The sequence below is a fragment of the Oryctolagus cuniculus genome, chromosome 18 (genome assembly GCF_051225735.1).
Source record: "Oryctolagus cuniculus isolate XC-2025 breed Fujian yellow rabbit chromosome 18, ASM5122573v1, whole genome shotgun sequence".
NCBI classification, from domain to species: domain Eukaryota; kingdom Metazoa; phylum Chordata; class Mammalia; order Lagomorpha; family Leporidae; genus Oryctolagus; species Oryctolagus cuniculus.
The window spans coordinates 8360594-8371560 of record NC_142884.1 but is presented as its reverse complement, the minus strand read 5'-3'; the positions used below and the strand labels follow the sequence as shown (position 1 = coordinate 8371560).

Genomic DNA, 10967 nt, shown 5'->3' with positions numbered 1-10967 from the left:
CAGTGCTCCCAACATCTCCCCCTTCTCTGTATGTAGGAAGATGAGGTTACAGGTCCTCAGTGCCACACCGCTGCGTCTGTGAGCGGTGCTGTTTATTCTATAATGAAGCAAATGGCGGTGGCTGTCTTAGGTTGCGGGTTCCGCCTGCACATTCTTACCCGTCTTCAGAATCCATCGGCACCGATGAATCCCTGTCTTAGGTTGATATGTGCGGCAACCCATCTTACCCGTCATTGACTACCCGCCGTCTTAGCTTCTGAGGGACTTGCAAGGCCTAGTTAGAAAACACACGCAACACCTGCCGACAAGACAGGCTGTAAGGAGGCGCACGAGGAAGATTACAATCCCCGCAAACAGGAGAATTTTGGCAAGATGATAGCCAATTGAATAAGCTTTCGGACCCTTTGTCTTGAGTAAAGCGAGAAGCAAGATCTGTGAGTTTTTGGATTTCAATAGAAATACTATGGGAGTTATCAGTAAGATTAAAACACCACAGATTTTTAACTTGATTGCATTTTTGTGATGTAACAAGAGAAGATAATGGCTGCACGATTCTCTAGAATACCTTGCCGTAACACTTGTGCTTCGTTTAGCAAGGATAGGGCAGCTGAAGAATGAGGAGTATTTTTTACCATGGCACACGCAAGTTTTACAAGCACCTACAGCTAGACCAGGAATCCCACCAATGAAAAGGTCAGAGCGTCTACTTCTATTTTTGACAACAGATGTACTTCATTGCAGGACTGGTCTAAAAGAGTTCCCTACGTTGTCTAGGTGTAACATTCTCACAATCTAGCATCTCAGGAGAAGGAAGAAACAGGCTGCTGAGGCAACCATGGATCTCTTGAGTCTTATTACAATGTAGCCCATTACCTAATTTCTTGCATTTCCTGGATCATTTATCACTGCACCAGTGTCATTTTGTGACAGCTCCACGAGGCGGCATTAACTCACTCATGGCCTCGGTAATGTATAAGATGGAGTTCCCCAACCATACGCGTCCGCGTAAGAAAGAGTCTTGCTCGGGAATGGCGACAAGGTAAGATTTTTAATCTCTTCGGCTGGATGACAAACGGGCATCAAACAGGACCCCAAGATAGTTCCTATGTGCACACCCTGCTAGAGGCAGATATCACCTGATCCTGCAGTGTTTGCAAGTGGCATCCGGAGAGCATCATGTCTCAGGGGAGCAGCACGAATGGTCAGACTGGAGAGGAAGATTAGGACTTCCATCTTCTCTGCGGTGGATTAAACGGCGCAGCCCTCGTGGTACCTGGAGAGAGAGTGTGACCTCAGGAACAGGGCCTTTTCCTGGGTCTGTTGGTTAAGATAATTATGGGGTCAAAGACCCGTTAGGGTGTAAGAGCATTGTCAGGAAGGTGTTTGTTTTGACAGGGGAAATCTTCAATCGGCCAATCAAACGTTCAGGCAACCACCGGGCAGCATTTTCTTTGTTGTCAAATACACAGACTGACCCTCTCCCCCCTATTAGCACGGGGTCAGGACCCTTCCATCGCGAGGTGAGAGGATCCTTCCACAGTACGTGGCGCATCAGTCAGTGGACTGTGGATGCCAGAAACGATCAGCTGCAGACCTACCAGCTGTCCAGGGCTAGAGAATTCAACAGAAATAGGGCATGGCGGAGAACGTTTTTTGGTGCCCCTACCGAAGGACAAAAGGTTTGCGTCAAGTTTTTGAAGCATGTTTTTAAGTGTTTGATGGGCTTGCTCAACTGTGCCTTGTCCTTGGGGGTTATACGGAATTCCAGTGATGTGTTGAATCTGGAGTTGTTTACAGAAGTACTGAACATCTTTGCCAGTATCTCCAGGGCCGTTATCTGTTTTAATGACTAGGCCTTCCCATGACTGCTATACAGCTGAGCACATGGGCAGTAACATTTTAGAGGCTTCACCAGAGTGAGCAGAGGCAAAAAGGAATCTGCTCAAGGTGTCGATGGTGACATGAAGGCATGTGTACTGCCGAAGTGGGAACTTGAGTAGCGTCATCTGCCGTAACTCACTTGGAACCAACCCTCGTGGGCTGACCCCCAAATGGGGCACAGGCAGTAGAGTAACAATTTTGACACTGTGACAATTTGTCACGCTTGTTCTTGGGTAATTTTAAAGAGAAGGCGAAGGGTTTGGGCATTAAGGTGGTGTAGAGAATGGGCTTCCTTAGCCTGAGCGAGTGAACTGACTTCCGCCAAAAATGTTCACTGAGTGGCTTCATCTATAATCTCACTACCTTCGGCCAAAGGGCCAGGGAGACGGGAGCGAGCACGAATGTGACCCACAAAAAAGGGGGCATTTCTAGCTTCAATAGTGTTGTAGTAAGGAAAACAGAGGCGAGGCATTGGCAGTTGGCTAATCTAAGGCACCGTCTCGGGCAATGGTATGGATTGGGCAATACAGGCACCACTGTACAAGTTAAAAGGGGAGGAGGGAAACTGAGCAAAACCTGTAAACAGCAAACAATTCTACCAACTGGGCAGAACAACAGGAGACGTCAGAGGTAACCTCGCCAGTGACAGAGAAAACAAATATGGAGTTTATCTGGGCCAGCAAGTAAAATATCGTCCATGTAATGGATTATGTATATAGAGGGATCTTTTAATCTAAACGGGTCTGTAATCTGGGCACCGATTTTTGGCATAATGTGGGGCTGTGGCCATCCCTTGAGGCAAGACCTTCCACTGGAATCTGGGCATAGGACCTCTAAAATTTGTTACTGGTAGGCTGGATGCAAAATATTGGCGATCTTCTGGGTGAAGAGGAATAATGAAAAAACAATCCTTTAGATCAATGCCTGTTTTATAATAACCCTTAGGAATAGCAACTGGAGTAGAAAGGCCAGGTTGAAGGGCACCCATAGGGATCACGACCTTATTAATTTCTCGAAGGTCTTGTAGGAGTCTCCATTTTCCTGATTTTTTTCTTTTTAACAAAAATTGGGGTATTTCAAGAAGTGGTTGGTTCTGTATGACCGACAGTGAGCTGTTCCTGTACTAACGTTGTGGCTGCGGTCAGTTTTTCAGATGTCAGAGGCCACTGATTGATCCACACAGGCTCTGTTCTCACCCAGGAGATTGTATCTGCCTGGCGTACAGGCACGTCAATGGCCGCTAAGGAACATTTTCCTAGCCAATACCGGTGCGATCTGTTTTGACTTTAATGGTAACGGGAGTCACGCATCCTTGAGAGTTTTTCCCTAGTCCTTGGCCTGGGCGGTCCCCTTGGTTTAGCATCTGTTGAGTAATTCATTTGAGCTGCACTGAAGTCTCATCTGAGAAAGAGTATCTCTGCCCCAGAAATTAACAGGCAGGCTAGTGACCACATAGGGTTGTACCGTGCCTTTGTTTCTCTCTTCATCTTCCCACGGAATTACCCGAGAACCTTGGAGAGGATTAGAAGTTTGGCCTATTCCTTTTAAATGAGTTAAGGAGGGATCAAGGGGCCAAGCTGGGGGCCAACCTTACTAGAAATAATAGTAGCATCTGCTCCCGTATCGACAGGACCCGCAAAGGGTTTCCATCCAGTTTAAGTTTTAGTAAAGGCCTTTTTTCTGTGATTTGTTGTACTCAATAGGCGTCTGAAAAACCAAAATTTTGAGAGCCTCTTTGGTTTCTGTGGCTGGGGCTATTATTAAGAGGTAGCAATACTGGCCGGCGCTGCGGCTCACTAGGCTAATCCTCCGCCTAGCGGCGCCGGCACACCGGGTTCTAGTCCCGGTCGGGGCGCCGGATTCTGTCCCGGTTGCCCCTCTTCCAGGCCAGCTCTCTGCTGTGGCCCGGGAGTGCAGTGGAGGATGGCCCAAGTACTTGGGCCCTGCACCCCATGGGAGACCAGGAGAAGCACCTGGCTCCTGCCATCGGATCAGCGAGGTGCGCCGGCCGCGGCGGCCATTGGAGGGTGAACCAACGGCAAAGGAAGACCTTTCTCTCTGTCTCTCTCTCACTGTCCACTCTGCCTGTCAAAAAAAAAAAAAAAAAAAAAAAAAAAAAAAAAAAAAGAGGTAGCAATACTAACTGGGCTGTTCGCTGTCCCAGGAGGATGGTTATAGGTCCCTGGGAGGCAATAGCCACTATTTTAATTTCCCTGGTATAATCATGTGAAGGACCCCAGTAGCAGTGTCCTTTTGTGCCGACCCCAGAAACACAGACTCCAGACCAGACGATGCAAAAAAACAGGAGGCAGTTTTATTTCATTTGCGCAAACGGGCCCTCTGCTGGCTGCCGCAAGCAGCGGAGCAAGAGGAGGCCCGAACAATCATTTTACAGTTTTTAAAGGGCAAAACCACAAAATTAACATACCATAGGGTGCAACTACAAGGGGAGGGGGTCACTGAAGAGCAGAAAGGGGGGGCTACGTGCCCTACGTGTCTAAGCTTGGACAAGGGGAGGGGGTCACTGAAGAGCAGAAAGGGGGGGCTACGTGCCCTACGTGTCTAAGCTTGGACAAGGGGAGGGGGTCACTGAAGAGCAGAAAGGGGGGGCTACGTGCCCTACGTGTCTAAGCTTGGACAAGGGGAGGGGGTCACTGAAGAGCAGAAAGGGGGGGCTACGTGCCCTACGTGTCTAAGCTTGGACAAGGGGAGGGGGTCACTGAAGAGCAGAAAGGGGGGGCTACGTGCCCTGCGTGTCTAAGCTTGGACAAGGGGAGGGGGTCACTGAAGAGCAGAAAGGGGGGGCTACGTGCCCTGCGTGTCTAAGCTTGGACAAGGGGAGGGGGTCACTGAAGAGCAGAAAGGGGGGGCTACGTGCCCTACGTGTCTAAGCTTGGACAAGGGGAGGGGGTCACTGAAGAGCAGAAAGGGGGGGCTACGTGCCCTACGTGTCTAAGCTTGGACAAGGGGAGGGGGTCACTGAAGAGCAGAAAGGGGGGGCTACGTGCCCTGCGTGTCTAAGCTTGGACAAGGGGAGGGGGTCACTGAAGAGCAGAAAGGGGGGGCTACGTGCCCTGCGTGTCTAAGCTTGGACAAGGGGAGGGGGTCACTGAAGAGCAGAAAGGGGGGGCTACGTGCCCTACGTGTCTAAGCTTGGACAAGGGGAGGGGGTCACTGAAGAGCAGAAAGGGGGGGCTACGTGCCCTACGTGTCTAAGCTTGGACAAGGGGAGGGGGTCACTGAAGAGCAGAAAGGGGGGGCTACGTGCCCTACGTGTCTAAGCTTGGACAAGGGGAGGGGGTCACTGAAGAGCAGAAAGGGGGGGCTACGTGCCCTGCGTGTCTAAGCTTGGACAAGGGGAGGGGGTCACTGAAGAGCAGAAAGGGGGGGCTACGTGCCCTACGTGTCTAAGCTTGGACAAGGGGAGGGGGTCACTGAAGAGCAGAAAGGGTGGCTACCTGCCCTACGTGTCTAAGCTTGGACAAGGGGAGGGGGTCACTGAAGAGCAGAAAGGGGGGGCTACGTGCCCTACGTGTCTAAGCTTGGACAAGGGGAGGGGGTCACTGAAGAGCAGAAAGGGGTGGCTACGTGCCCTACGTGTCTAAGCTTGGACAAGGGGAGGGGGTCCTTGAAGAGCAGAAAGGGGTGGCTACGTGCCCTACGTGCCTCGCGGTTTCTTTGTTAAGCTTGAGCAAGCACAGGGGAGGGGGCTTATGTACACAACAGGATGTTCTGTTGCCCGTATCTCTTAGTATCTAACTGCTTTCTCTGTGAACCAGTTTACTCCCCCATTTCCCATGACTGTTTCTGGAACTGTTTGTCTCAGGAGCCCTGCTTTTCTATTTCATTAAGGCCACTTTCATGGTGGCTCACGGCCGCTCCTTTCAATGAATGCCTGGGGAAACATGGAGGCCTTGAATGGCGGAGCTCCCACGTCCTAAGATTAAGCCAGACATTCGAGGGTAAAGGGCCAAACTCCAGTGGAAAGGACTTGAGTTCCGAGTCAGGGGCTAACGCCGAGGGGGAGGGCACAGAGGTCCACTCTGCACTTCCTGTTGTTGCCCTGCCGCGTGCGGGAGGCTACACCTGGAGGGTTGGAGAGTGGGGGACAAACCCGACAGCCCCAGGGTTTGATCCCATTGTTGCCTCGGGGCCCTTTCCCTGGATGGGTTTCCCTGGTCATCAGTTTCTGACCTGCACTCCGGGGCCAGTGTTTTCTTCTCTTGCAGCGAGGGCAGAGGGGGTGGGGTCGGCCGTCCATCTTAGGAGCCGAGCGCCCCTTCTGGAAATGACCGGGCTGTTTACAGTTAAAACACGCCCCTGTTTTTGGTCTCGCCGACAGCCAATGCTGCATTGTGGGAAGTTGGGTCAACATCTGCACAAAGCCTGGTATAATCTGTAAGGGTCTTGTTACGGCCACGAGGGCGCGATGCGGCCCTCAGGCGGAACTGGCATTTTCAGAGGCCAGGTATCTAATAAGTTCACTATCAGTTTCCGCAGGCCCCACGAACCGTTCCGCAGCTTCACCGAGCCGTCTCACAAAATCACTGGACGGTTCTTGCGCCCCCTGTTGGATTTTAGAAATGGAGGGAACAGCCAATCCCTGGGAGGGGTGGCCTCCACGAAAGGTATTGGCCTCTGCTGAGTGAGGCTTTGGCAAGCATTTCCCAGTCGTGAGCCAGTCCTCACTCGGGGATTCCAAAAGGGGCAGGGTAGAGCGGGCAGGGGCCCAGAGAGGCCGCACTCTTTACACACTCCAACTTCAGCGGACGGTAACCTTGCTTTTTGATAGTCAAGGGGTTATTCTCATCTTCCTCACCCGAAGTCGTCATCCTCACTGTTCCCAGGACTTCCTTGCTCTTTGGAGGGGTTCTTAGGCCGCACCTGAGACCTGGTCCCTGTTTCTGATCGAGCTCCCGGAGCTGTCTGAGCAAGCCTGCCTCTTCCCTCTTAGCCTGAAGCAAGGCTTCTAAGGCCTGAGCTTCTCTCGTGAGCTCTAAATAGCTTGGCGGGCGGGTGAGAGTCATCTGTGGGGGCTGAGGCCAGCGCAGGGGAAAAAAGGGAGGGGGATTGCATAATGCGGAGGCAGGGCCAAGCGCGGCTGCATTTAGCTGCCTTGTCATGTAGCTGTGCCTCATCCTCAGGAGAGGGTCACCTGCTTTCATCCCTGATAAAACGGGAAAGAGGGATCCAGGTTTTTTAATGTCCCTCTCTGTGTCCTCCGGCGGCACAGAAATGGAAACAGAGGGACGGGGATGATCAGGGGGCTTTGAGAGAACTCTGACTTCCCTTACATTGTGTCCTGAGAAAGGTTCCGCCATCCTCTACGACCTTTGAGGCGTCAGTTCGAAGATGGCGAACCTGGAGGATATTATTTGTAAGATTCAGGAACCCTCTCGGGACCAAAGGTGTGCTAAGTCTTCAGGACGTTCCCCTGCCCGTTGCCATCTCTCATCATCTAGAGCTCCTTCTTGCGGAAACCAAGGACAAACATCTAAGAATAAAAAAATCTACAAGATCCTGTGTCTTAACGCTTGCTCCTCCCGTCCTGAGGGAGGCCTTTCGCCCTCTTACAAACAATTCTTGTTTAGTGAGTGTTTGCTCTTCTCACCTTTCTGGCCTGTGTCGGATGGGGCAGGACGCGGTGACCACTCTGCAGGTCTTCACTCGCCTTCTTCAGGCCTGTATCACAGAGGAATCGTTATGAGACAAGGCAGCAACCTCGACCAAGCAGCCGGCTCTTCAGCGACGTTCAGCTCAGCTCCCGTTCCTCGAGGCCCACACTGGGCGCCACTCGCCCCGGCCCGGGGTAATCGGCTAGGGCACGAGGAGGGCAGACCTGCATGGAGACCAAGGTCTCACTTTACTGGAGGAGGAGGCAGCTCATGTAGCACCAGGCAGGGATGGACAGTGAGGGCGAGCAGGGGTCATCTTACAACACAGCTCAAAGGAGCGGGTCACGGGAGCCTTCAACCAACAGCAGTCTGACAAAGGGAGTGACCGCGGGGTCTCCCGGCCACCAGACGTGCGCATCGAGGCACGAGAGTTCGTGGGGTCAGCAGAGCACTGAAGCCAGCCATCAGTGAGCTGCACACAGGGACTTTCTAGTGGTCCTCCTTCCGGACCGCAGCTGAAGGTGACTCTCAACAGAGGCCTGCACAGGGAGACCAGCACAGTGCTCCCAACACCAGGCAGAGCGGTGAGAGCCCGGCGCTGGGCATCACGCGGCCCGCCCCTGCCCCCGCTTACCTGGGGCGGCACGGGCGGCCCGGCTGCGGCGTCTGCGGGAACCCCTGTGGCAGATGCGGGGGGGGGGGTCAGTGGGGCGCGGGCAGCCAGGGTCCCCGGGCCCACCACGTGCTCAGCGATGGCCAGAGCCAGTGCCGGCCACCCTGAGAGGTGGGCCCCGCCCCCGCTCCCTGTGGGTACCCCTGTGGCAGATGCGGGGGGGGGGGGAGTCAGTGGGGCGCAGGCAGCCAGGGTCCCGGCCACCCTGAGGTGGGCCCCGCCCCCGCTCCCTGCGGCGGCCCGGCTGCGGCGTCTGCGGGTACCCCTGTGTCAGATGGGGTGGGGGGGAGTCAGTGGGGCGCAGGCAGCCAGGGTCCCCGGGCCCACCACGTGCTCAGCGATGGCCACAGCCGGTGCCGGCCACCCTGAGAGGTGGGCAGCGACCCCGCTGTGCGAGGTCGGTGTCCCCGGAGTCCCGGAGGTCCCGCTCCGGACCCCGGTTAGGCAGTGGACGCCGGCCCAGGTGCTGAGGCCCCGCCATCTCCGGGAGACCCGGATGTTGCTCCTGGCCTTGGCCCGGCCCGGTCCCAGCCGTAGTGGCCGTCTGGGAAGCCAACATCTGTTTCTCAGCCTCTCCTCTCCATCACAAATATTTAAGATAAAGTTAAAAAAAAACCAAAATCGTTCCCGGCGGCCTCTGCTCTCTGGCTCCCACATAACCATCCCCGCTCTCCCCACCCGCGAGGCGGGAGCTCACTGCCGATCCCGGGGTCCAACCCGCGGCACCTAAACGGGCCCGGTGCACACCCTCAGAGCCGAGGCGCCTCAGACCCCCGGGTGTCAAAGGTCCCGGGGCGCACTGTGTCCTCACGGCGATCGGAGCCCAGTGCTAGGCATCATGGGAGCCTCGGCAGCCGCCCTCGGGGGCTCCAAGCAGTGGCTCTCCCGCTAACTCTTTCAAATAAACTAAGAACAAAACCCCTGGGTGGTAGACCCCTTCCGGGTCCCCCAGCTCACGGGCAAGATGGCGCGGCCCGGCTGGAGGCCAACTGCACGCTCGCAGCACCGCCACCTTCCCCGCAGGGAGCCCACCCCCCACCCGACCAGGCTCGCGCCGCAGCCACCGCCGGCCCCCAGTGAGGAGTCGCCCATCCCGTCCGCCCCTGCCTCTCACCTTACACGACCGGGACGCCCCACGGCCACGCGCTCCTATTTAACAGCGCGGGCCGCCCGCAAAGCCCCCCGGCGCCATCTTGGGTTCCGCCCGGGGCGTCCAGTTCGGACGCCTGTGCACGAAACGCAGCCCTGGTGCTTGGGGAAGGGAATAAAGCCTGTTATTTGGAGAATCTCCCAGCTAAGATGAGGAGATATTCTCTCTGTAGACGAAATAAAAAGGATCTGAGGGACATCCGGGACGGTCGTTCTGTCAGGAGTGTCAGGCAAATCTGAGGACAGCACCAAGGACGAGGCGGGACGAGAAAGGACCCCGGGGGGGCGGGGCAAGAAGGAGGCCGCGGAGGAGGGCGGACGCTGAGAGGCGCGAAGCAGCCCGGGGCGGGGCCGGGGAGGAGATTGACAGGGTCTTCCTGGGCAGGAGGCCGCGTGGCGGCCGGGCGGCGGGACCGGACTCCGGAGCTGAGGGAGGAGGGGCTGGGACGAGAGGGGCTTGGGCGCCAGGATTTCTGGCCCCGAGCAGGAACTCGACGTGGGGGCCCCGCCGGGTTAGATGGTGCAGGGAGTGAGCCGGCATGTGGGACTCTCGGTCTCTCAAATAAGTACTTCACGGGGGAAGCTGCTTCCCACCCCAGTAGCTCCCGCCGGTGGATCATCTCACTCACAGTGGCCAAGGAGTCTTTTATGCGACGAAAACGCACGTTTATTTACGATGTAGGCCGGGAGGTAGCCGAGGCGGGGCTGAGGCCAGCCAGGACCCCGCCCACCCCAAGCCCCGCCCATCCATCACAAGCCCCCCCGCCCATCCCCCCCGTCCCTTCCCTGAACATCCAACATGGCGGCAGGCCCCGCCCACCCGCCCCGCGCGCATCCTGGAGCCTCACTTCCCATCATGCACCGGACGCCATGACACTTTCCAGGGGCATCTCCACGTGCGCTGCCGCTCCGCCCCAAACTCCGCCCCCTGGAAATATTTAATTAGGCTCTGTCCCGGGCACCGCCCCCATCCTATTACAGTAGGGTCCTGAGGGTCCCCGCGTGCGCCCCGCCCCCTCCCCACAGCGTGTTTGGGGGGGTTCCCTGGATTTTAAGTGGTCTTCATCTGGTGAGGAGACCCCCGACGGGAACCTCTCGGTTTGCAGCTCATCGCTGACTCCGTGTCACTCCCGAGAGAGCCAAGTTGTCCCTGTGTCTCCGGGGTCCCCCAGGCCCCCTCGTGAGCTGGCCGCCAGTGCCCCGGCCTTCCTGCGCGACCCTGGCCTTCCCGGAACCCGGCACCCCGGCCGCCCTGCAGCCTCCGAGGGGCGCCTCCTGGCAGGGGCCCCGCGCCCTGCGCCCCCTCTCCAGAGCCAGGGAGGCCGGGTCTGCCCGCGGCGTCCCGTGCACCTGTGCCCGGCGGACGCGCAGCCCCTGGGGGACCTGCGTGGTCCCTGCGGCGGCCTTGGCGCCGGGCACACGACCTGTAATTCCTGCGGAGAGAGAGCGCCTGCCCGTCCCAGACTCGAGTCTGAGCCCCGTGCCCGCTTACAGAAGGAAGCTTCCGAGCCCAGGTGGGTCCCGCGCCTGTGCCGCGGGGGACAGCGATCCGTGGCCGGCAGGGGCGGGGCTGGGGGGCGAGGGGCGAGGTCTTTGTTCTGAGCTTTGTCCTCGGGGCTCAGCCCTTGTCGCCTTCCGCAGGTAGCCCC

General features: G+C 56.7%; 1 protein-coding gene, 1 long non-coding RNA gene and 1 other non-coding gene across 15 annotated transcripts in view; 1 reads left to right on the top strand and 2 right to left on the bottom strand.

Moving 5' to 3' along the window:
* Positions 1–1029: 1029 nt before the first annotated feature.
* LOC149120758 (uncharacterized) lies at positions 1030–10315 on the bottom strand. Of its 8 annotated transcripts, none has more exons than XR_016224830.1 (4): positions 9284–9564; positions 8131–8174; positions 7493–7563; positions 1030–1273 (listed from the first exon to the last, which is right to left on the bottom strand). It is a non-coding gene; the product is annotated as an uncharacterized LOC149120758 (long non-coding RNA). The 8 variants fall into 8 exon arrangements; XR_016224826.1 differs by having other exon boundaries at positions 7493–7720; positions 9284–9525; XR_016224828.1 differs by lacking the exon at positions 8131–8174 and having other exon boundaries at positions 7493–7720; positions 9284–9516.
* Positions 8928–9017, bottom strand: LOC127489397 (small nucleolar RNA SNORD88). Its single transcript, XR_007917336.2, has one exon. It is a non-coding gene; the product is annotated as a small nucleolar RNA SNORD88 (small nucleolar RNA).
* The window catches only part of LOC127489395 (transmembrane protein 202), a 27775-nt gene continuing 27112 nt past the window's right edge, over positions 10305–10967 (top strand). For 4 of the 6 annotated variants that reach the window (XR_016224822.1, XM_089319340.1, XM_089319339.1 and 1 more), the window contains exon 1: positions 10699–10832. The gene's annotated coding sequence lies outside the window, so the exon portion shown is untranslated. Of the gene's footprint in view, positions 10833–10967 lie in introns of all 6 variants that reach the window. The other 2 variants (XM_051840777.3, XM_051840778.3) reach the window with 2 other exon arrangements.